Source organism: Tenrec ecaudatus, chromosome 4 (genome assembly GCF_050624435.1).
Source record: "Tenrec ecaudatus isolate mTenEca1 chromosome 4, mTenEca1.hap1, whole genome shotgun sequence".
Taxonomy (NCBI): domain Eukaryota; kingdom Metazoa; phylum Chordata; class Mammalia; order Afrosoricida; family Tenrecidae; genus Tenrec; species Tenrec ecaudatus.
In genome coordinates, this window is record NC_134533.1 from 127,049,966 (window position 1) to 127,072,741 (window position 22,776).

Sequence of the window (22,776 nt, forward strand, 5' to 3'; positions counted from 1 at the left end):
GGCGACCCAGGCATGTGGCTCCCAAATCCTAAGGGCTCGGCCACCCCAGGCTTGTGGCTCCCAAAGCCTAAGGGATGGGGCACCCCAGGCTTGGGTCTCCCTAAGCCTAATGGCTGGGGCGTCCTTGGCCTGGGGCTCCCTAAGCCTAAGGGCGGGGGCGCCCCAGATCTGGGGCTCCCTAAGCCCAAGGGCTGGGGCTCCCTAAGCCCAAGGGCTGGGGCGCCTCAGGACTGGGGCTCCCTAAACCTAAGATCTGGGTGCCTCAGGCCTGGGGCTCCCTAAGCCTAAGGGCTGGAGCGCCCCAGGCCTGGGGCTCCCAAAGCCTAAGGGCTGGGGTGCCCCAGTCATGGGGCTCCCAAAGCCTAAGGGCTGGGGCGCCCCAGGCCTGGGGCTCCCAAAGCCTATGGGCTGGGTTGCCCCAGGCCTGCGGCTCCCAAAGCATACGGGCTGGGTTGCCCCAGGCCTGGGGCTCCTAAAGCCTAAGGGCTGGGGCTCCCCAGGCCTGGGGCTCCGTAAGCCTAAGGACTGGGGCGCCCCAGGCCTGGAGTACCCTAAGCCTAAGGGCTGGAGCGCCCCAGGCTTGGAGTACCCTAAGCCTAAGGGCTGGAGAGACCCAGGCCTGGGGCTCCCCAAGCCAAAGGGCTGGGGTGCCCCAAGCCTGGGGCTCCGTAAGCCTAAGGGCTGGGGCGCCCCAGGCCAGGGGCTCCCAAAGCCTAAGGGCTGGGGCGCCACAGGCCTGGGGCTACCAAAGCCTAAGGGCTGGGGTACCCCAGGCCTGGGACTCCCAAAGCCCAAGGGCTGGGGCGGCCCAGGCCTGGGGCTCCCAAAGTATAAGGGCTGGGGCGCCCTAGGCCTGGGACTCCCAAAGTCTAAGGATGGGGCGCCCCAGGCCTGGGGCTCCCAAAGAATAAGGGCTGGGGCGCCCAAGGCCTGGAGTCCCCAAAGCCCAAGGGCTGGGGCGCCTCAAGCCTGTGGTTCCCAAAGCCTAAGGGCTGGGGCGCCCTAGGTTTGGGGCTCTCAAAGCCTATGGGCTGGGGCGCCCCCCGCCCTGGGGCTTCCTAAGCCTAATGGAAGGAGCGCCTCAGGACTGGGGCTCCCTAAACCTAAGGTCTGGGTGCCTCAGGCCTGGGGCTCCCTAAGCCTTAGGGCTGGGGCGCCCCAGGCCTGGGGCTCCCAAAGCGTAAGGGCTGGGTCGCCGCAGGCGTGGGGCTCCCAAAGCCTAAAAGCTGCTGCGCCCCAGGCCTGGGGCTCCCAAAGCCTAAGGGCTGAGGCCCCCCAAGCCTGGGGCTCCCAAAAGTAAGGGCTGGGGCTCACCATGCCTGGGGCTCCCAGAGCCTAAGGACTGGGGCTCCCCAGGAATGGGGCTCCCTAAGCCTAAGGGCTGCGGCACCCCAGGCCTGGAGCTCCCTAATCCTAAGGGCTGGGGCGCCCCAGGCCTGGGGCTCCCAAAGCCTAAGGGCTGAGGCCCCCCAAGCCTGGGGCTCCCAAAAGTAAGGGCTGGGGCTCACCATGCCTGGGGCTCCCAGAGCCTAAGGACTGGGGCTCCCCAGGAATGGGGCTCCCTAAGCCTAAGGGCTGCGGCACCCCAGGCCTCGGGCTCCCTAATCCTAAGGGTTGGGTTGCCGCAGGCCTGGGGCTTCCTAAGCCTAAGGGCTGTGGCTCCCCAGGCCTAGGGCTCCCTAAGCCTAAGGGCTGGGGCACCCCAGGACTGGGGCTCCCTAATCATAAGGGCTGGGGCGCCGCAGGCCTGGGGCTCCCAAAGCCTAAGGGCTGGGGCGCGCCAGGTCTGGGGCTAGCTAAGCGTAAGGGCTGGGGCGCGCCAGGCCTGGGGCTCCCAAAGCCTAATGACTGGGGTGACCCAGGCCTGGGGTCCCAAAACCTAAGGGCTGGGGCGCCGCAGACCTGGGGCTCCCAAAGCCTATGTGCTGGGACGCCCCTGGCCTGGGGCCCCCAAAGCCTAAGGGCTGAGGACACCCAGGACTGGGGCTTCCTAAGCTTAAGGGCTGGGGCGCCCCCGGCCTGGGGCTCCGTGAGCTTAAGGGCTGGGTGCCCCAGGCCTGGGGCTCCCTAAGCTTAAGGGCTAAGGCGCCCCAGGCCTGGGGCTCCGTAAGCTTAAAGGCTGGGGCGCCACAGCCCTGGGGCTCCCTAAGCCAAAGTGACGGGGCGCCCCAGGTCTGGGTTTCCCTTAGCCTAAGGGCTGGGGCATCAAAGGCCTGGGGCTCCTTAAGCCTAAGGGCTGGGACGCCCCATGCCTGGGGCTCCCTAAGCCAAAGGGCTGGCGCGCACCAGGTCTGGGGCTCCCAAAGCCTAAGGGCTGGCGCGCCCTAGGCCTGGGGCTCCCAAAGCCTAAGGGCTTGGGTGCCCCATGCCTGGGGCTACCTATGCCTAAGGGTTGGAGCGACCCAGGCCTGGGGCTCCCTTAACCTAAGGGCTGGGGCGCCACAGGCCTGGGGCTCCCTAAGCCTAAGGGCTGGGCCGCCAGAGGTTGGGGCTCCCTAAACCTAAGGGATGGGGCGCCCCAGGCCTGGGTTTCCATAAGCCTAAGGGCTGGGGCATCCCAGGCCTGGGGCTCCCTAAGCCTAAGGGCTGGGACGCCCCAAGCCTGGGGCTCCCTAAGCCTAAGGGCTTGGGCGCCCCATGCCTGGGGCTACCTAAGCCTACGGGCTGACGCACCCCAGGCCTGGGGCTCCCTAAACCGAAGGGCTGGGGCGCCCCAGGACTGGGGTCCCAAAGCCTAAGGGCAGGGGCGCCCCAGTTATTACTCGTTGGGAGCCACAGGCCTGGAGCTCCCAAAGCCTAAGGACTGTTGCGCCTCAGGCCTGGGCTCCATGAGCCTAAGGGCTGGGGCACCTCAGGCCTGGGGCTCCCTAAGCCTAAGGACTGTTGCGCCTCAGGCCTGGGCACCCTAAGCCTAAGGGCTGGGGCGCCCCAGGCCTGGGGCTCCTAAAGCCTAAGGGCTGGTGCGCTCCAGGCCTGGGGCTCCCAAAGCCTAAGGACTGGGGCGCCCCAGGCTTGGGGCTCCCAGAGTCTAACGTCTGGGGCACCCCAGGCCTGGGGCTCCCAAAGCCTAAGGGCTGGGGCGCCCCAGTTATTACGCGTTGGGAGCCCCAGGCCTGGGGCTCCCAAAACCTAAGGGCTGGGCCGCCCCTGGTTGGGGCTCCCTAAGCCTCAGGGATGGGGCGCCCCAGGCATGGGCCTCCCTAAGCCTAAGGGCTGGGGCATCCCAGGCCTGGGTCTCCCTAAGCCTAAGGGCTGGGGCGTCCCAGGCCTCGGGCTTCTTAAGCCTATGGCTGGGACGCCCCAGGCCTGGGGCTCCCCAAGCCTAAGGTTTGGAGCGCCCCAGACCTGGGGCTCCCAAAGCCTAAGGGCTGGGGCGATCCCATGCTTGGGGCTCCGAAAGCCTAAGGGCTGGGGCGCCCCAGGCCTGGGGCTCCCAAAGTCTAAGGTCTGGGGCACCCGAGGCCTTGGGATCCCTAAGCCTAAGAGCTGGGGCACCCCAGGCCTGGGACTCCCAAAGCCTAAGTGCTTGGGAGCCCCATGCCTGGGGCTCCCTAAGCCTAAGGGCTGGTGCGCCCCAGGTCTGGGCCTCCCATAGCCTAAGGGCTGTGGTACCCCAGGCCTGGGGCTCCCTAAACCTAAGGACTGGGGTGCCCCCGACCTGGGGCTCCCAAAGCATATGCTGGGGCACCCCAGGACGGGGGCTCCCAAAGCCTAAGGGCAGCGGCGCCCCAGGCCTTGGGCTTCCTACGCCTAAGGGCAGGGGCGCTCCAGGCCTGGGGCTCCGTAAGCTTAAGGGCTGGGCGCCCCAGGCATGGGGCTCCCAAAGCCTAAGGACAGGGTTGCCCCAAGCCTGGGGTCCCAAAGCGTAAGGGCTGGGGCGCCCCAGACCTGAGTCTCCCAAAGCCTATGTGCTGGGGTGCCCCAGGCCTGGGGCTCCGTACGCTTAAGGGCTGGGGCGCCACAGGCCTGTGGCTCCCTAAGCCTAAGGGCTGGGCCGCCCCAGGTTGGGGTTCCCTAAGCCTAAGGGCTGGGGCGCTCCAGGCCTGGGTTTCCCTAAGCCTAAGGGCTGAGGCATCCCAGGCCTGGGGGTCCCTAAACCTAAGGGCTGGGGCGCCCCAGGTTGGGCCTACCTAAGCCTAAGGGCTGGCGTGCCCCAGGCCTGGGGCTCCCTAAACCTAAGGACTGGGGCGCCCATGCCTGGGGTCCCAAAGCCTAAGGGCAGGGGCACCCCAGGCCTGGGGTTCCGTAAGATTAAGGGCTGGGACGCCCCAGGCCTGGGGCTCCCTAAGCCTAAGGGCTTGGGCGCCCCATGCCTGGGGCTACCTAAGCGTAAGGGCTGGCGCGCCCCAGACCTGGGGCTCCCTAAACCTAAGGGCTGGGGCACCTCAGGCCTGGGGCTCCATAAGCCTAAGGACTGTGGTGCCCCAGGCCTGGGGCTTCTAAAGCCTAAGGGCTGTGGCGCTCCAGGCCTGGGGCTCCCAAAGCCTAAGGACTGGGGCGCCCCAGGCTTGGGGCTCCCAGAGTCTAAGGTCTGGGGCGCCCCAGGCCTGGGGCTCCCAAAGTCTAAGGGCTGGGGTGCCCCAGTTATTACGCGTTGGGAGCCCCAGACCTGGGGCCCCCAAAGCCTAAGGGCTGGGCCGCCCCTGGTTGGGGCTCCCTAAGCCTAAGGGATGGGGCGCCCCAGGCCTGGGTCTCCCTAAACCTAAGTGCTGGGGCGTCCCAGACCTGGGTCTCCCTAAGCCTAAGGACTGGGGCATCACAGGCCTGGGGCTTCTTAAGCCTATGGCTGGGACGCTCCAGGCCTGTGTCTCCCAAAGCCTAAGAGCTGGGGCGGCCCAGGCCTGGGGCTCCCTAAGCCTAAGGGCTGTGGTGACCCAGGCCTGGGGCTCCCTAAACCTAAGGACTGGGGTTCCCCCGACCTGGGGCTCCCAAAGCATATGCTGGGGCGCCCCAGGCCGGGGGCTCCCAAAGCCTAAGGGCAGTGGCGCCCCAGGCCTTGGGCTTCCTACGCCTAAGGGTAGGGGCGCCCCAGGCCTGGGGCTCCTTAAGCTTAAGGGCTGGGCGCCCCAGACCTGGGGCTCCCAAAGCCTAAGGACAGGGTTGCCCCAGGCCTGGGGTCCCAAAGCGTAAGGGCTGGGGCGCCCCAGACCTGAGTCTCCAAAAGCCTATGTGCTGGGTCGCCCCTGGCCTGGGGCTCCCAAAGCCTAAGGGCTGCGGCGCCCCAGTCCTGTGGCTTCCTAAGCCTAAGGTTTGGGGCGCCCCAGGCCTGGGGCTCCGTAAGCTTAAGGGATGGGGCGCCACAGGCCTGGGGCTCCCAAAGCCTAAGGTTGGGCTTCCCCAGGTCAGGAGTCCGAAAGCCTAAGGGCAGGGGTGTCCCAGCCTGGGGCTCCGTAAGCTTAAGGGCTGGGACGCCACAGGCCTGTGGCTCCCTAAGCCTAAGGGCTGGGACGGCCCAGGCCTGGGGCTCCCTAAGCCTAAGGGCTGGGGCTCCCCAGGCCTGGGTTTCCCTAAGCCTAAGGGCTGAGGCATCCCAGGCCTGGGGGTCCCTAAGCCTAAGTCTTGGGCGTCCCATGCCTGGGGCTACCTAAGCCTAATGGCTGGCACGCCCCAGGCTTGGGGCTCCCTAAACCTAAGGGCTGGTGCGCCCCAGGCCTGGGGACCCAAAGCCTAAGGGCAGGGGCGCCCCAGGCCTGGGGATCCGTAAGCTTAAGGGCTGTGATGCCCCAGGCCTAGGGCTCCCTAAGACTAAGGGCTTGGGCGCCCCATGCCTGGGGCTACCTAAGCCTAAGGGCTGGCGCACCCCAGACCTGGGGCTCCCTAAACCTAAGGGCTGGGGCACCTCAGGCCTGGGGCTCCCTAAGCCTAAGGACTGTGGCGCCCCAGCCTGGGGCTCCCTAAGCCTAAGAGCTGGGGCGCCCCAGGCCTGGGGCTCCTAAAGCCTAAGGGCTGGTGCGCTCCAGGCCTGGCGCTCCCAAAGCCTAAGGATTGGGGCGCCCCAGGCTTGGGGCTCCCAGAGTGTACGGGCTGGGGCGCCCCAGGCCTGGGGCTCCCAAAGCCTAAGGGCTGGGGCGCCCCAAGCCTGGGGCTCCCAAAACCTAAGGTCTGGTGCAACCCCGTTATTACGGTTTGGGAGCCCCAGGCCTGGGGCTTCTTAAGCCTATGGTTGGACGCCCCAAGCCTGGGTCTCCCTAAACCTAAGGGCTGGGGCATCCCAGGCCTGGGGCTTCTTAAGCCTATGGCTGGGACACCCCAGGCCTGGGGCTCCCCAAGCCTAAGGGCTGGCGCGTCCCAGGCCTGGGGCTCCCAAAGCCTAAGGGCTGGGGCGATCCCATTCTTGGGGCTCTCAAAACCAAAGGGCTGGGGCGCCCCAGGCCTGCGTCTCCCTAAGCCTAAGGGCTGGGGCATCCCAGGCCTGGGGCTCCGTAAGCTTAAGGGCTGGGGCGCCACAGGCCTGTGGCTCCCTAAGCCTAAGGGCTGGGCCGCCCCACGTTGGGGCTCCCTAAGCCTAAGGGATGGGGCGCCCCAGGCCTGGGTCTCCCTAAGCCTAAAGGCTGGGGCGTCCCAGACCTGGGTCTCCCTAAGCCTAAGGACTGGGGCATCCCAGGCCTGGGGCTTCTTAAGCCTATGGCTGGGACGCCCCAAGCCGGGGTCTCCCTAAACCTAAGGGCTGGGGCATACCAGGCCTGGGGCTTCTTAAGCGTATGGCTGGGACACCCCAGGCCTGGGGCTCCCCAAGCCTAAGGGCTGGCGCGCCCCAGGCCTGGGGCTCCCAAAGCCTAAGGGCTGGGGCGATCCCATGCTTGGGGCTCTCAAAACCAAAGGGCTGGGGCGCCCCAGGCCTGGATCTCCCTAAGCCTAAGGGCTGGCGCATCCCAGGCCTGGGGCTTCTTAAGCCTATGGCAGGGACACCCCAGGCCTTGGGCTCCCCAAGCCTAAGGGCTGGCGCGCCCCAGGCCTGGGGCTCCCAAAGCCTAAGGGCTGGGGTGATCCAATGCTTGGGCTCTCAAAGCTCAAGGGCTCGTGCGCTCCAGGCCTGGGGCTCCCTAAACCCAAGGGCTGGGTCGCCCCAAGCCTGGGGCTCCCCACGCCTAATGACTGGGGCGCCCCAGGCCTGGGCTCCCTAAGCCTAAGGGCTGGGCCGCCCCAGGCCTGGGGCTCCCAAAACCTGTGGACTGGGGTGGTCCAGGCCTGTGGCTCCCAAAGCGTAAGGGCTGGGGCGCCCCAGGCGTGGGACTCCCAAAGCCATAGGGCGTGGGCGCCCCATGCCTGGGGCTCCCTAAGCCTAAGGGCTGGGGCGCCCCAGGCCTGGGGCTCCTAAAGCTTTAGGGCTGGTGCGCTCCAGGCCTGGGGCTCCCAGAGCCTAAGGGCAATGGTGCCCTAGGCCCTGGGCTCCCTAAGCCTAAGGGCTCGGGCGCCCCAGGCCTGGTGCTCCCTAAGCCTAAGGGCGGGACGCCCCATGCCTGGGGCTCCCTAAGTCTAAGACATGGGGCGCCCAGGCCTGGGGCTCCGTAAGTCTAAAGGCTGGTGCTCCCCAGGCCTGGGTCTCCCTAAGCCTAAGGGCTGGTGCGCCTCAGGCCTGGGCCTCCCATACCTAAGGGCTGGGGCGCCCCAGCCCTGGGGCTACCAAAGCCTAAGGTCTGGGGCACCTCAGGCCTGGGGCACCCTAAGCCTAAGGGTTGGGGACCCCCAGGCCTGGGGCTCCCTAAGCCTTTGGGCTAGGGCGCCCCAGACTGGGGCTCCCAAAACCTATGGACTGGGGCGCTCTATGCCTGTGGCTCCCAAAGCATAAAGGCAGGGGCGCCCCAGGAGTGGGACTCCCAAAGCCTAAGGGCTTGGGCGCCCCATGCCTGGGGCTCCCTAAGCCTAAGGGCTGGGGCGCTCCAGGCCTGGTGCTCTCTGAGCCTAAGGGCAATAGCGCCCCAGGCCCTGGGCTCCCAAAGCCCAAGGGCTCGGGCGCCCCAGGCCTGGGGCTCCCAACGCCTAAGGACTGGAGCGCCCCACGCCTGGGGCTCCCTTAGTCTAAGTGCTGGGCCGCCCCGGGTAGGGCTCCATAACCTAAGGGATGGGGTGCCCTAGTCCTCGGGCTCCCTAAACCGAAGAGCTGGGCGCCCATGCCTGGGGCTCCGTAAGCCTAAAGGCTGGTGCGCCCCAGGCCTGCGTCTCCCTAAGCCTAAGGGCTGGTGCGCCCCAGGCCTGAGCCTCCCATAGCCTAAGGGCTGGGGCGCCCTTGGCCTGGGGCTCCCTAAGCCAAAGGGCTGAGGTGCCCCAAGCCTGGGGTTCCCAAAACCTAAGGGCAGGGGCGCCCCAGTCCTGGGGCTCCCTAAGCCTAAGCTCTGAGGCGCCACAAGCTGGGGCTCCCTACGCCTAAGGGCTGGGGCGCCCCAGGCCTGGGGCTCCCAAAGCTTAAGGGCTGGGGCGCTTTAGGCCTGGGTCTCCCAAAGCCTAAGAGCTGGGGCGCCCAGGGCTGGGGCTCCCTAAGCCTAAGGACTGAGGCGCCCCAGGTTTGGGGCTCGCAAAGCCTAAGGGCTGGGGCGCCCCAGGCCTGGTGCTCCCAAAGCCTAAGGCTGGGGGGACCCAGTCCTGAGGTTCCATAAGCCTAAGGGCTGGGGCGCCCTTTGCTTGGGAATCCCAAAACCTATGGGGTGGGGTGCCCTAGGCCTGGGGCCCCCAAAGCCTAAGGGCTTCGTTGCCCCAGTCCTGGGGCTCCTAAAGCCTAAGGGCTGGGGCTCCCAAGGCCTGGGGCTCCGTAAGCCTAAGGACTGGGGCCCCGTAGGCCTGGAGCTCACTAAGCCTAACGGCTGGGGCTCCCCAGGACTGGGACTCCGTAAGCCTAAGGACTGGGGCCCCCCATGCCTGGGTCTCCCAAATGATAAGGGCTGGGGCGCCCCAGGCCTGGGGCTCCGAAAGCATAAGGGCTGGGGCGCCCCATGCCTGGGGCTCCCAAAGAATAAGGACTGGGGCGCCCCAGGTCTGGGGCTCCCAAAGCCTAAGGGCTGGGGCACACAAGGACTGGGGCTCCGAAAGCCTAAGGGCTGGGGCGCCCCAGGCCTGGGGCTCTCATAGCCAAAGGGCTGGGGCGTCCCAGGCCTGGGGCCCTCCAAGCCAAGGCGCTGGGGCACCCTAGGCCTGGAGTTCCCAAAGCCTAATGGCTGGGGCGCCTCAAGCCTGTGGTACCCAAAGCCTAAGGGCTGGGGCGCCCTAGGCCTGGGGGTCTCAAACCCTATGGGCTGGGGTGCCCCAGGCCTGGGGCTTCCTAAGCCTAAGGGCTGGGGCGCCTCAGGACTGGGGCTCCCTAAACCTAAGATCTGGGTGCCTCAGGACTGGGGCTCCCTAAGCCTTAGGACTGGGGCACCCCAGGCCTGGAGCTCCCTAAACCTAAGGGCTGAGGCGCCCATGGCCTGGGGCTCCCTAAGCCTAAGGGCTGGGGCGCCCTTGGCCTGGGGTTCCCAAAGCCTAAGGGGTGGGGTGCCCCAGTCCTGGGGCTCCCAAAGCTTAAGGGCTGGGGCGCTCCAGGCCTGGGGCTCCCAAAGCCTAAGATCTAGGGCGTCCCGGGCCTGGGGCTCCCAAAGCCTAAGGTTGGGGCTCCGCAGGCCTGGGGCTCCCTAAGCCAAAAGGCTGGGGGCCCCAGCCTGGTACTCCCAAAGACAAAGGGCTGGGCTGGCCCAGGCCTGGGGCTCCCAAAGCCTAAGCGCTGGGGCGCCTCAGGCCTGGGGCTCCCTAAGCTTAAGGTCTGGGGCGCCCCATGCCTGGGGCTCCCTAAGCCCAAGGGCTGGGGCGCCTCAGGCTGGGGACTCCCTATGCCATAGGGCTGGAGTGCCCCAAGGCTGGGGTTCCCAAAACCTAAGGGCAGGGGCGCCCCACGCCTGGGGCTACCTAAGCCTAAGGGCTGGGGCACCACAGGCCTGGGGCTCCCTAAGCATAAGAGCTGGGGTGCCCTAAGCATGGGGCTCCAAAAGCAAAAGGGCTGGGGTGCCCGAGGCCTGGTTCTCCCAAAGCCTAAGGGCTGAGGCGCCCCAGGTTTGGGGCTCCCAAAGCCTAAGGGCTGGGGGGACCCAGTCCTGGGGTTCCCAAAGCCTACGGGCTGGGGCGCCCTTGGCTTGGGACTCCCAAAGTCTATGAGGTGGGGTTCCACAGGCCTGGGGCTCCCAAAGCCTCAGGGCTGGGTTGCCCCAGTCCTGGGGCTCCTAACCTAAGGGCTGGGGCTCCCCAGGCCTGGGGCTCCGTAAGCCTAAGAACTGGGGCGCCCCAGGCCTGGAGCTCCCTAACCCTAAGGGCTGGAGCGCCCCAGGCCTGGGTCTCCCCAAGCCAAAGGGCTGGGGCGCCCCAGGCCTGGGGCTCCCAAATCATAAGGGCTGGGGCATCCCAGACCTGGGGCTCCCAAAGCCTAAGGGCTGGGGCGCCCCAGACCTGGGCTCCCAAAACCTAAGGGCTGGGGCGCCCCAGGCCTGGGGATCCCAAAGAATAAGGGCTGTGGCGCCCCAGCCCTGGGGCTCCCAAAGCCTAAGGGCTGGGGAACACAAGGCCTGGGGCTTCCAAACCTTAAGGCCTGGGTCGCCCCAGGCCTGGCGTTCCCAAAGACTAAGCGTTGGGGTGCCCAAGTCCTGGGGCTCCCAAAGCCAAAGTGTAGGGGCCCCCCAGGCCTGGGGTTCCCAAAATTAAGGGCTGGGGCACCCCAGGCCTGGGGAGCCCTACGCTTAGGGAGCCCCAGGCCTGGGGAGCCCTAGGCTTAGGGAGCCCCAGGCTCGGGAGCACTAGGCTTAGGGAGCACAAGTCCGGGGGAGCCCTAGCCCTTAGGCTTAGGGAGCCCCAGGCCTTTGGAACCCAGCCCTTAGGTTTAGGGCGGCCCAGGCCTGGGGCTCCCAAAGCCTAAGGGCTGGGGAGCCCCAGCTCTGGGGCTCCCTAAGCCTACGGGCTGGGCGCCCCGCCCTGGGGCTCCCTAAGCCAATGGCTGGGGCGCCCCAGGCCTGGGACTCCCTAAGCCTAAGGGCTGGGGCGCCCCAGGCCTTGGTCTGCCGAAGCCTAAGGGCTGGGACTCCCCAGGCATAGGGCTCCAAAAGCCTAAGGGCTGGGGCGCCCTTGTCCTGGGGCTCTCAAAGCCTATGGGCTGGGGCTCCTCAGGCCTGGGGCTTCCTAAGCCTAATGGCTGGGGCACCTCAGGACTGGGGCTCCCTAAACCTAAGGTCTGGGTACCTCAGGCCTGGAGCTCTCTAAGCCTTAGGGCTGGGGCGCCCCAGGTCTGGGGCTCCCTATGCCTAAGGGCTGGGGCGCCCCAGGTCTGGGTTTCCCTAAGCCTAAGGGCTGAAGCATCCCAGGCCTGGGGGTACCTCAGACTAAGGGCTGGGACTGCCCAGGCCTGGGGCTCCCTAAACCCAAGGGCTGGGGCGCCCCAGGCTTGGGGTCCCAAAGCCTATGGGCTTGGGCCCCCCATGCCTGGCGCTACCTAAGCCTAAGGGCTGGCGCGCCCTAGACCTGGGGCTCCCTAAACCTAAGGGCTGGGGCACCTCAGGCCTGGGGCTCCCTAAGCCTAAGGACTGTGGCGCCCCAGGCCTGGGGCTCCCTAAGCCTAAGGGCTGGGGCGCTCCAGGCCTGGGGCTCCCAAAGCCTAAGGATTGGGGCGCCCCAGGCTTGGGGCTCCCAGAGTGTAAGGGCTGGGGCGCCCAAGGCCTGGGGCTCCGAAAGCCTAAGGGCTGGGGCGTCCCAAGCCTGGGGCTCCCAAAGCCTAAGGCCTGGGGTGCCCCAGTTATTATGCGTTGGGAGCCCCAGGCTTGGGGCTCCCAAAGCCTAAGGGCTGGGCCGCCCCTTGTTGGGGCTCCCTACGCCTAAGGGATGGGGCGCCCCTGGCCTGGGTCTCCCTAAGCCTAAGGGCTGGGGCGTCCCAGACCTGGGTCTCCCTAAGCCTAAGGGCTGGGGCATCCCAGGCCTGGGGCTTCTTAAGGCTATGGCTGGAACGCCCCAAGCCGGGGTCTCCCTAAACCTAAGGGCTGAGGCATCCCAGTCCTGGGGCTTCTTAAGCCTTTGGCTGGGACACCCCAGGCCTGGGGCTTCCCAAGCCTAAAGGCTGGCGCGCCCCAAGCCTGGGGCTCCCAAAGCCTAAGGGCTGGGGCGATCCCATGCTTGGGGCTCTCAAAACCTAGGGCTGGGGCGCCCCAGGCCTGGGTCTCCCTAAGCCTAAGGGCTGAGGCATCCCAGGCCTGGGGCTTCTTAAGCCTATGGCTGGGACACCCCAGGCCTGGGGCTCCCCAAGCCTAAGGGCTGGCGCGCCTCAGGCCTGGGGCTCCCAAAGCCTAAGGGCTGGGGTGATCCCATGCTTGGGCTCTCAAAGCCCAAGGGCTCGGGCGCCCCAAGCCTGGGGCTCCCTAAACCCAAGGGCTGGGTCGCCCCAAGCCTGGGGCTCCCCACGACTAATGACTGGGGCGCCGCAGGCCTGGGGCTCCCTAAGCCTTTGGGCTGGGCCGCCCCAGGCCTGGGGCTCCCAAAACCTATGGACTGGGGCGCCCCAGGAGTGGGACTTCAAAAGCCTAAGGGCTTGGGCGCCCCATGCCTGGGGCTCCCTAAGTCTAAGGGCTGGGGCGCCCCAGGCCTGGGGCTCCTAAGCCTAAGGGCTGGGGCGCTCCAGGCCTGGGGCTCCCTGAGCCTAAGGGCAATGGAGCCCCAGGCCCTGGGTTCCCAAAGCCCAAGGGCTCGGGCGCCCCAGGCCTGGGGCTCCCAACGCCTAAGGACTGGAGCGCCCCACGCCTGGGGCTCCCTTAGTCTAAGTGCTGGGCCGCCCCTGGTAGGGCTCCCTAACCTAAGGGATGGGGTGCCCCACTCCTGGGGCTCCCTAAACCGAAGGGCTGGGGCGCCCATGCCTGGGGCTCCGTAAGCCTAAAGGCTGGTGCGCCCCAGGCCTGAGTCTCCCCAAGCCTAAGGGCTGGTGCGCCCCAGGCCTGTGCCTACCATAGCCTAAGGGCTGGGGCGCCCTAGGCCTGGGGCTCCCTAAGCCAAAGGGCTGAAGTGCCCCAAGCCTGGGGTTCCCAAAACCTAAGGGCAGGGGCGCCATAGTCCTGGGGCTCCCTAAGCCTAAGCGCTGGGGCGCCACAGGCCTGGGGCTCCCTACGCCTAAGAGCTGGGGCGCCCCAAGCGTGGGGCTCGAAAAGCGAAAGGGTTGGGGCGCCCGAGGCCTGGATCTCCCAAAGCCTAAGAGCTGGGGCGCCCAGGCCTGGGGCTCCCTAAACCTAAGGGCTGAGGGCCCCAGGTTTGGGGCTCCTAAAGCCTAAGGGCTGGGGCGCCCCAGGCCTGGGCTCCCTAAGCCTAAGGGCTGGGGGTACCCAGTCCTGGGGTTCCCAAAGCATAAGGGCAGGGGAGCCCTTGGCCTGGGGCTCCCAAAGCCTATGGGCTGGGTTGCCCCAGGCCTGGGGCTCCTAAAGCCTAAGGGCTGGGGCTCCCCAGGACTGGGGCTCCATAAGCCTAAGGACTGGGGCGCCCCAGGCCTGGAGTACCCAAGCCTAAGGGCTGGACCGCCCCAGGCCTGGGGCTCCCCAAGCCAATGGGCTGGGGCGCCCCAGGCCTGGGGCTCCCTAAGCCTAAGGGCTGGGGCGCCCCAGGACAGGGGCCGCCAAAGCCTAAGGGCTGGGGCGCACCAGTCCTGGGCCTACCAAAGCCTAACGGCTGGGGCACCCCAGGCCTGGGACTCCCAAAGCCTAAGGGCTGGGGCGCCCCAGGCCTGGGGCTCCCAAAGAATAAGGGCTGGTGCGCCCCAGGCCTGGGGCTCCCAAAGCCTAAGGGCTGGGGCACACAAGGCCTGGGGCTCCCAAAACCTAAGGGCTGGGGCGCCCTAGGCCTGGGACTCCCAAAGCCTAAGGGCTGGGGCGCCCCAGGCCTGGGGCTCCCAAAGAATAAGGGCTGGGGCGCCAAAGGCCTGGAGTTCCCAAAGCCCAAGGGCTGGGGCGCCTAAAGCCTGTGGTTCCCAAAGCCTAAGGGCTGGGGCGCCCTAGGCTTGGGGCTCTCAAAACCTATGGTATGGGGCGCCCCCGCCCTGGGGCTTCCTAAGCCTAATGGCTGGAGCGCCTCAGGACTGGGGCTCCCTAAACCTAAGGTCTGGGTGCCTCAGGCCTGGGGCTCCCTAAGCCTTAGGGCTAGGGCGCCCCAGGCCTGGGGCTCCCAAAGCGTATGGGCTGAGTCGCCGCAGGCTTGGGGCTCCCAAAGCCTAAAAGCTGCTGCGCCCCAGGCCTGGGGCTCCCAAAGCCTAAGGGCTGAGGCCCCCCAGGGCTGGGCCTCCCAAAAATAAGGGCTGGGGCTCACCAGGCCTGGGGCTCCCAGAACCTAAGGACTGGGGCTCCCCAGGAATGGGGCTCCCTAGCCTAAGGGCTGGGGCACCCCAGGCCTGGAGCTCCCTAATGCTAAGGGCTGGGGCGCCCCAGGCCTGGGGCTCCCAAAACCAAAGGGCTGGGGCGCCCCAGGCCTGGGGCTCCCAAAACCAAAGGGCTGGGGCGCCCCAGGCTTGGGGCTCCCAAAGGCTAAGGGCTAGGGCTCCCCAGGCCTGTGAATCCCAAAATCTAAGTGTTGGAGAGCCACAGGCCTGGGTCTCCTAAAGCCTAAGGCCTGGGGCGCCCCAGGCCTGGGGCTCCCAAAGGCCAAGGGCTGGGGCATCCCACGCCTGGGGCTCCTAAAGCATAAGGGCTGGGACGCCCCTGGCCTGGGGCTCCCAAAGACTAAGCGCTGGGGTGCCCCAGTCCTGGGGATACCAAAGCCAAAATTTAGGGGCTCCCCAGGCCTTGGGTTCCCAAAGTTAAGGGCTGGGGCACCTCAGGCCTGGGGAGCCCTACGCTTAGGGAGCCCCAGGCCTGGGGAGCCCTAAGCTTTGGGAGCCCCAGGCCTGGGGAGCCCTAGGCTTAGGTAGCGCCAGGCTGGGGAGCCCTAGGCTTAGGGAGCCCCAGTCCGGGGAGCCCTAGCCCTTAGTCTTAGGGAGCCCCAGACCTTTGGAGACCCAGCCCTTAAGTTCAGGGCTTCCCTGGCCTGGGGCTCCCAAAGCCTAAGGGCTGGGGAGCCCCACCCCTGGGGCTCCCTAAGCCTACGTGCTGGGCGCCCAAGGCCTGGGGCTCCCTAAGCCAAGGGCTGGGGCGCCCAAGGCCTGGGGCTCCCCAAGCCTACTGGCCGGGCGCCCCAGGCCAGGGGCTCCTTAAGCCAAGGGCTGGGGCGCCCCAGGCCTGGAGTTCCCTAAGCCTAAGGGCTGGGGTGCCCCAGGTTGGGGCACCCAAAGCCTAAGGGCTTGGTTGCCCCAGTCCTGGGGCTCCTAAAGCCTAAGGGCTGGGGATCCCCAGGCCTGGGGCTCCATAAGCCTAAGGACTGGGGCGCCCCAGGCCTGGAGCTCCCTAAACCTAAGGGCTGGAGCGCCCCAGGCTTGGGGCTCCCCAAGCCAAAGGGCTCGGGCACCCCAGGCCTGGGTCTCCCAAATGATAAGGGCTGGGGCGCCCCAGGCCTGGGGCTCCCAAAGCCTAAGGGATGGGGCACCCCAGGCATGGGGCTCCCAAATCCTAAGGGCTGGGGCGCCACATGCCTGGGGATCCCAAAGAATAAGGGCTGGGGCACCCCAGACCTGGGGCTCCCAAAGTCTAAGGGCTAGGGCACAAAAGGCCTGGGACTCCCAAAGCCTAAGGGCTGGGGCGCCCCAAAGCCTGGGGCTCCCAAAGAATAAGGGCTGGTGCGCCCCTGGCCTGGGGCTCCCAAAGCCTAAGGGCTGGGGTACACAAGGCCTGGGGCTCCCAAAGCCTAAGGGCTGGGGCGCCCTAGGCCTGGGACTCCCAAAGCCTAAGGGCCTGGGCGCCCCAGGCCTGGGGCTCCCAAAGAATAAGCGCTGGGGCGCCAAAGGCCTGGAGTTCCCAAAGCCCAAGGGCTGGGGCGCCTCAAGACTGTGGTTCCCAAAGCCTAAGGGCTGGGGCGCCCTAGGCTTGGGGCTCTCAAAGCCTATGGGATGGGGCGCCCCTGCCCTGGGGCTTCCTAAGCCTAATGGCTGGAGCGCCTCAGGACTGGGGCTCCATAAACCTAAGGTCTGGGTGCCTCAGGCCTGGGGCTCCCTAAGCCTTAGGCCTGGGGCGCCCCAGGCCTGGGGCTCCCAAAGCGTAAGGGCTGCGTCGCCGCAGGCTTGGGTCTCCCAAAGCCTAAAAGCTGCTGCGCCCCAAACCTGGGGCTCCCAAATCCTAAGGGTTGAGGCCCCCCAGGCCTGGGACTCCCAAAAATAAGGGCTGGGGCTCACCAGGCCTGGGGCTCCCAGAGCCTAAGGACACGGGCTCCCAAGGAATGGGGATCCCTAAGACTAAGGGCTGGGGCACCCCAGGCCTGGAGCTCCCTAATCCTAAGGGCTGGGGCGCCCCAGGCCTGGGGCTCCCAAAACCAAAGGGCTGGGGCGCCCAAGGATGGGGCTCCCAAAGGCTAAGGGCTGGGGCGGCCCTGGCCTGGGGCTCCCAAAGACTAAGCGCTGGGGTGCCCCAGTCCTGGGGATACCACAGCCAAAATGTAGGGGCTCCCCAGGCCTGGGGTTCCCAAAGTTAAGGGCTGGGGCAACTCAGGCCTGGGGAGCCCTACGCTTAGGGAGCCCCAGGCCTGGGGAACCCTAGGCTTAGGGAGCCCCAGGCCTGGGGAGCCCTAGGCTTAGGTAGCCCCAGGCTGGGGAGCCCTAGGCTTAGGGAGCCCCAGTCCGGGGAACCCGAGCCCTTAGTCTTAGGGAGCCCCAGGCCTTTGGAGACCCAGCCCTTAGGTTCAGGGCTTCCCTGGCCTGGGGCTCCATAAGTCTAAGGACTGGGGCGCCCCAGGCCTGGAGCTCCCTAAACCTAAGGGCTGGAGCGCCCCAGCTTTGGGGCTCCCAAATGATAAGGGCTGGGGCACCCCAGGCCTGGGGCTCCCAAAGAATAAGGGCTGGGGCGCCCCAGGACTGGGGCTCCCAAAGCCTAAGGGTTGGGGCACACAAGGCCTGGGGCTCAGAAAGCCTAAGGGCTGGGGCGCCCCAGGCCTGGGGCTCCCAAAGCCAAAGGGCTGGGGCGTCCCAGGCCTGGGGCCCTCCAAGCCAAGGGGCTGGGGCGCCCTAGGCCTGGAGTTCCCAAAGCCTAAGGGCTTCGGCGCCTCAAGCCTGTGGTTCCCAAATCCTAAGGGCTGGGGCGCCCTAGGCCTGGGGCTCTCAAAGCCTATGGGCTGGGGTGCCCCAGGCCTGGGGCTTCCTAAGCCTAAGGGCTGGGGCGCCTCAGGACTGGGGCTCCCTAAACCTAAGATCTGGGTACCTCAGGCCTGGGGCTCCGTAAGCCTAAGGGCTGGAGCGCCCCAGGCCTGGGGCTCCCAAAACCTAAGGGCTGGGGTGCCCCAGTCATGGGGCTCCCAAAGCCTAAGGGCTGGGGCGCCCCAGGCCTGGGGCTCCCAAAGCCTATGGGCTGGGTTGCCCCAGGCCTGCGGCTCCCAAAGCATACGGGCTGGGTTGCCCCAGGCCTGGGGCTCCTAAAGCCTAAGGGCTGGGGCTCCCCAGGCCTGGGGCTCCGTAAGCCTAAGGACTGGGGCGCCCCAGGCTTGGAGTACCCTAAGCCTAAGGGCTGGAGCGCCCCAGGCCTGGGGCTCCCCAAGCCAAAGGGCTGGGGTGCCCCAAGCCTGGGGCTCCGTAAGCCTAAGGGCTGGGGCGCCCCAGGCCAGGGGCTCCCAAAGCCTAAGGGCTGGGGCACCCCAGGCCTGGGGCTACCAAAGCCTAAGGGCTGGGGCACCCCAGGCCTCGGACTCCCAAAGCCCAAGGGCTGGGGCGGCCCAGGCCTGGGGCTCCCAAAGTATAAGGGCTGGGGCGCCCTAGGCCTGGGACTCCCAAAGTCTGAGGACTGGGGCGCCCCAGGCCTGGGGCTCCCAAAGAATAAGGGCTGGGGCGCCCAAGGCCTGGAGTCCCCAAAGCCCAAGGGCTGGGGCGCCTCACGCCTGTGGTTCCCAAAGCCTAAGTGCTGGGGCGCCCTAGGTTTGGGGCTCTCAAAGCCTATGGGCTGGGGCGCCCCCGCCCTGGGGCTTCCTAAGCCTAATGGAAGGAGCGCCTCAGGATTGGGGCTCCCTAAACCTAAGGTCTGTGTGCCTCAGGCCTGGGGCTCCCTAAGCCTTAGCGATGGGGCGCCCCAGGCCTGGGGCTCCCAAAGCGTAAGGGCTGGGTCGCCGCAGGCGTGGGGCTCCCAAAGCCTAAAAGCTGCTGCGCCCCAGGCCTGGGGCTCCCAAAGCCTAAGGGCTGAGGCCCCCAAGCCTGGGGCTCCCAAAAGTAAGGGCTGGGGCTCACCATGCCTTGGGCTCCCAGAGCCTAAGGAATGGGGCTCCCCAGGAATGGGGCTCCCTAAGCCTAAGGGCTGGGGCACCCCAGGCCTGGAGCTCCCTAATCCTAAGGGCTGGGGCGCCCCAGGCCTGGGGCTCCCAAAACCAAAGGGTTGGGGTGCCTCAGGCTTGGGGCTCCCAAAGGCTAAGGGCTAGGGCTCCCCAGGCCTGGGAATCCCAAAATCTAAGGGTTGGAGCGCCCCAGGCCTCGGTTTCCTAAAGCCTAAGGGCTGTGGCGCCCCAGGCCTGGGGCTCCCAAAGCCCAAGGGCTGGGGCATCCCAAACTGGGGCTCCTAAAGCCTAAGGGCTGGGGCGCCCCTGGCCTGGGGCTCCCAAAGACTAAGCGCTGGGGTGCCCCAGTCCTGGGGATACCAAAGCCAAAGTGTATGGGCTCCCCAGGCCTGGGGTTCCCAAAGTTAAGGGCTGGGGCACCTCAGGCCTGGGGAGCCCTACGATTAGGGAGCCCCAGGCCTGGGGAGCCCTAGGCTTAGGGAGCCCCAGGCCAGGGGAGCCCTAGGCTTAGGTAGCCCCAGGCTGGGGAGCCCTAGGCTTAGGGAGCCCCAGTCCTGGGGAGCCCTAGCCCTTAGGCTTAGGGAGCCCCAGGCCTTTGGAGACCCAGCCCTTAGGTTCAGGGCTTCCCTGGCCTAGGGCTCCCAAAACCTAAGGGCTGGGGTGCCCCAGCCCTGGGGCTCCCTAAACCTACGTGCTGGGCGCCCAAGGCCTGGGGCTCCCTAAGCCAAGGGCTGGGGCGCCCCAGGCCTGGGGCTCCCTAAGCCTAAGGGCTGGGGTTCCCCAGGCCTGGGGCCCCCAAAGCCTAAGGGCTGGGGTGCCCCAGGCCTGGGGCCCACAAAGCCTAAGGGCTTGGTTGCCCCAGTCCTGGGGCTCCTAAAGCCTAAGGGCTGGGGATCCACAGGCCTGGGGCTCCATAAGCCTAAGGACTGGGGCGCCCCAGGCCTGGAGCTCCCTAAACCTAAGGGCTGGAGCGCCCCATGCTTGGGGCTCCCCAAGCCAAAGGGCTGGGGCCCCCCAGGCCTGGGTCTCCCAAATGATAAGGGCTGGGGCACCCCAGGCCTGGGGCTCCCAAAGCCTAAGGCCTGGGGCGCCCAAGGCATGGGGCTCCCTAAGCCTAAGGGCTGGCGCGCCCCATGCCTTGGGCTCCCAAATAATAAGGGCTGGGGCGCCCCAGGCCTGGGGCTCCCAAAGCCTAAGGGCTGGGGCACACAAGGCCTGGGGCCCTCCAAGCCAAGGGGCTGGGGCGCCCTAGGCCTGGAATTCCCAAAGCCTAAGGGCTGTGGCGCCTCAAGCCTGTGGTTCCCAAAGCCTAAGGGCTTGGGCGCCCTAGGCCGGGGGCTCTCAAAGCCTATGGGCTGGGGTGCCCCAGGCCTGGGGCTTCCTAAGCCTAAGGGCTGGGGCGCCTCAGGACTGGGGCTCCCTAAACCTAAGATCTGGGTGCCTCAGGCCTGGGGCTCCCTAAGCCTAAGGGCTGGGTTGCCCCAGGCCTGCGGCTCCCAAAGCATACGGGCTGGGTTGCCCCAGGCCTGGGGCTCCTAAAGCCTAAGGGCTGGGGCTCCCCAGGCCTGGGGCTCCGTAAGCCTAAGGACTGGGGCGCCCCAGGCCTGGAGTACCCTAAGCCTAAGGGCTGGAGCGCCCCAGGCTTGGAGTACCCTAAGCCTAAGGGCTGGAGAGACCCAGGCCTGGGGCTCCCCAACGAAAGGGCTGGGGTGCCCCAAGCCTGGGGCTCCGTAAGCCTAAGGGCTGGGGCGCCCCAGGCCAGGGGCTCCCAAAGCCTAAGGGCTGGGGCGCCACAGGCCTGGGGCTACCAAAGCCTAAGGGCTGGGGTACCCCAGGCCTGGGACTCCCAAAGCCCAAGGGCTGGGGCGGCCCAGGCCTGGGGCTCCCAAAGTATAAGGGCTGGGGCGCCCTAGGCCTGGGACTCCCAAAGTCTAAGGATGGGGCGCCCCAGGCCTGGGGCTCCCAAAGAATAAGGGCTGGGGCGCCCAAGGCCTGGAGTCCCCAAAGCCCAAGGGCTGGGGCGCCTCAAGCCTGTGGTTCCCAAAGCCTAAGGGCTGGGGCGCCCTAGGTTTGGGGCTCTCAAAGCCTATGGGCTGGGGCGCCCCCCGCCCTGGGGCTTCCTAAGCCTAATGGAAGGAGCGCCTCAGGACTGTGGCTCCCTAAACCTAAGGTCTGGGTGCCTCAGGCCTGGGGCTCCCTAAGCCTTAGGGCTGGGGCGCCCCAGGCCTGGGGCTCCCAAAGCGTAAGGGCTGGGTCGCCGCAGGCGTGGGGCTCCCAAAGCCTAAAAGCTGCTGCGCCCCAGGCCTGGGGCTCCCAAAGCCTAAGGGCTGAGGCCCCCCAAGCCTGGGGCTCCCAAAAGTAAGGGCTGGGGCTCACCATGCCTGGGGCTCCCAGAGCCTAAGGACTGGGGCTCCCCAGGAATGGGGCTCCCTAAGCCTAAGGGCTGCGGCACCCCAGGCCTGGAGCTCCCTAATCCTAAGGGCTGGGGCGCCCCAGGCCTGGGGCTCCCAAAACCAAAGGGTTGGGGTGCCTCAGGCTTGGGGCTCCCAAAGGCTAAGGGCTAGGGCTCCCCAGGCCTGGGAATCCCAAAATCTAAGGGTTGGAGCGCCCCAGCCTCGGTCTCCTAAAGCCTAAGGGCTGGGGCGCCCCAGGCCTGGGGCTCCCAAAGCCCAAGGGCTGGGGCATCCCAGGCCTGGGGCTCCTAAAGCCTAAGGGCTGGGGCGCCCCTGGCCTGGGGCTCCCAAAGACTAAGCGCTGGGGTGCCCCAGTTCTGGGGATACCAAAGCCAAAGTGTAGGGGCTCCCCAGGCCTGGGGTTCCCAAAGTTAAGGGCTGGGGCACCTCAGGCCTGGGGAGCCCTACGATTAGGGAGCCCCAGGCCTGGGGAGCCCTAGGCTTAGGGAGCCCCAGGCCTGGGGAGCCCTAGGCTTAGGTAGCCCCAGGCTGGGGAGCCCTAGGCTTAGGGAGCCCCAGTCCTGGGGAGCCCTAGCCCTTAGGCTAGGGAGCCCCAGGCCTTTGGAGACCCAGCCCTTAGGTTCAGGGCTTCCCTGGCCTGGGGCTCCCAAAACCTAAGGGCTGGGGTGCCCCAGCCCTGGGGCTCCCTAAGCCTACGTGCTGGGCACCCAAGGCCTGGGGCTCCCTAAGCCAAGGGCTGGGCGCCCCAGGCCTGGGGCTCCTTAAGCCAAGGGCTGGGGCGCCCCAGGCCTGGAGCTCCCTAAGCCTAAGGGCTGGGATGCCCCAGGCCTGGGTCCCCCAAAGCCTAAGGGCTGGGGTGCCCCAGGCCTGGGGCCCCCAAAGCCTAAGGTCTTGGTTGCCCCAGTCCTGGGGCTCCTAAAGCCTAAGGGCTGGGGATCCCCAGGCCTGGGGCTCCATAAACATAAGGACTGGGGCAACCAGGCCTGGAGCTCCCTAAACCTAAGGGCTGGAGCGCCCCAGGCTTGGGGCTCCCCAAGCCAAAGGGCTGGGGCCCCCCAGGCCTGGGTCTCCCAAATGATAAGGGCTGGGGCGCCCTAGGGCTGGGGCTCCCAAAGCCTAAGGCCTGGGGCGCCCCAGGCCTGCGGCTCCCAAAGCCTACGGGCTGGGTTGCCCCAGGCCTGTGGCTCCTAAAGCCTAAGGGCTGGGGCTCCCCAGGCCTGGGGCTCCATAAGCCTAAGGATTGGGGCGCCCCAGGCCTGGAGTACCCTAAGCCTAAGGGCTGGAGCGCCCCAGGCCTGGAGTACCCTAATACTAAGGTCTGGGTGCCTCAGGCGTGGTGCTCCCTAAGCCTTAGGGCTGGGGCGCCCCAGGCCTGGGGTTCCCAAAGCGTAAGGGCTGGGTCGCCGCAGGCGTGGCGCTCCCAAAGCCTAACAGCTGCTGGGCCCCAGGCCTGGGGCTCCCAAAGCCTAAGGGCTGAGGCCCCCCAAGCCTGGGGCTCCCAAAAGTAATGGCTGGGGCTCACCATGCCTGGGGCTCCCAGAGCCTAAGGACTGGGGCTCCCCAGGAATGGGGCTCCCTAAGCCTAAGGGCTGGGGCACCCCAGGCCTGGAGCTCCCTAATCCTAAGGGTTGGGGCGCCCCAGGCCTGGGGCTCCCAAAACCAAAGGGTTGGGGTGCCTCAGGCTTGGGGCTCCCAAAGGCTAAGGGCTAGGGCTCCCCAGGCCTGGGAATCCCAAAATCTAAGGGTTGGAGCGCCCGAGGCCTGGGTCTCCTAAAGCCTAAGGGCTGGGGCGCCCCAGGCCTGGGGCTCCCAAAGCCCAAGGGCTGGGGCATCCCAGGCCTGGGGCTCCTAAAGCCTAAGGGCTGGGGCGCCCCTGGCCTGGGGCTCCCAAAGACTAAGCGCTGGGGTGCCCCAGTCCTGGGGATACCAAAGCCAAAGTATAGGGGCTCCCCAGGCCTGGGGTTCCCAAAGTTAAGGGCTGGGGCACCTCAGGCCTGGGGAGCCCTACGATTAGGGAGCCCCAGGCCTGGGGAGCCCTAGGCTTAGGGAGCCCCAG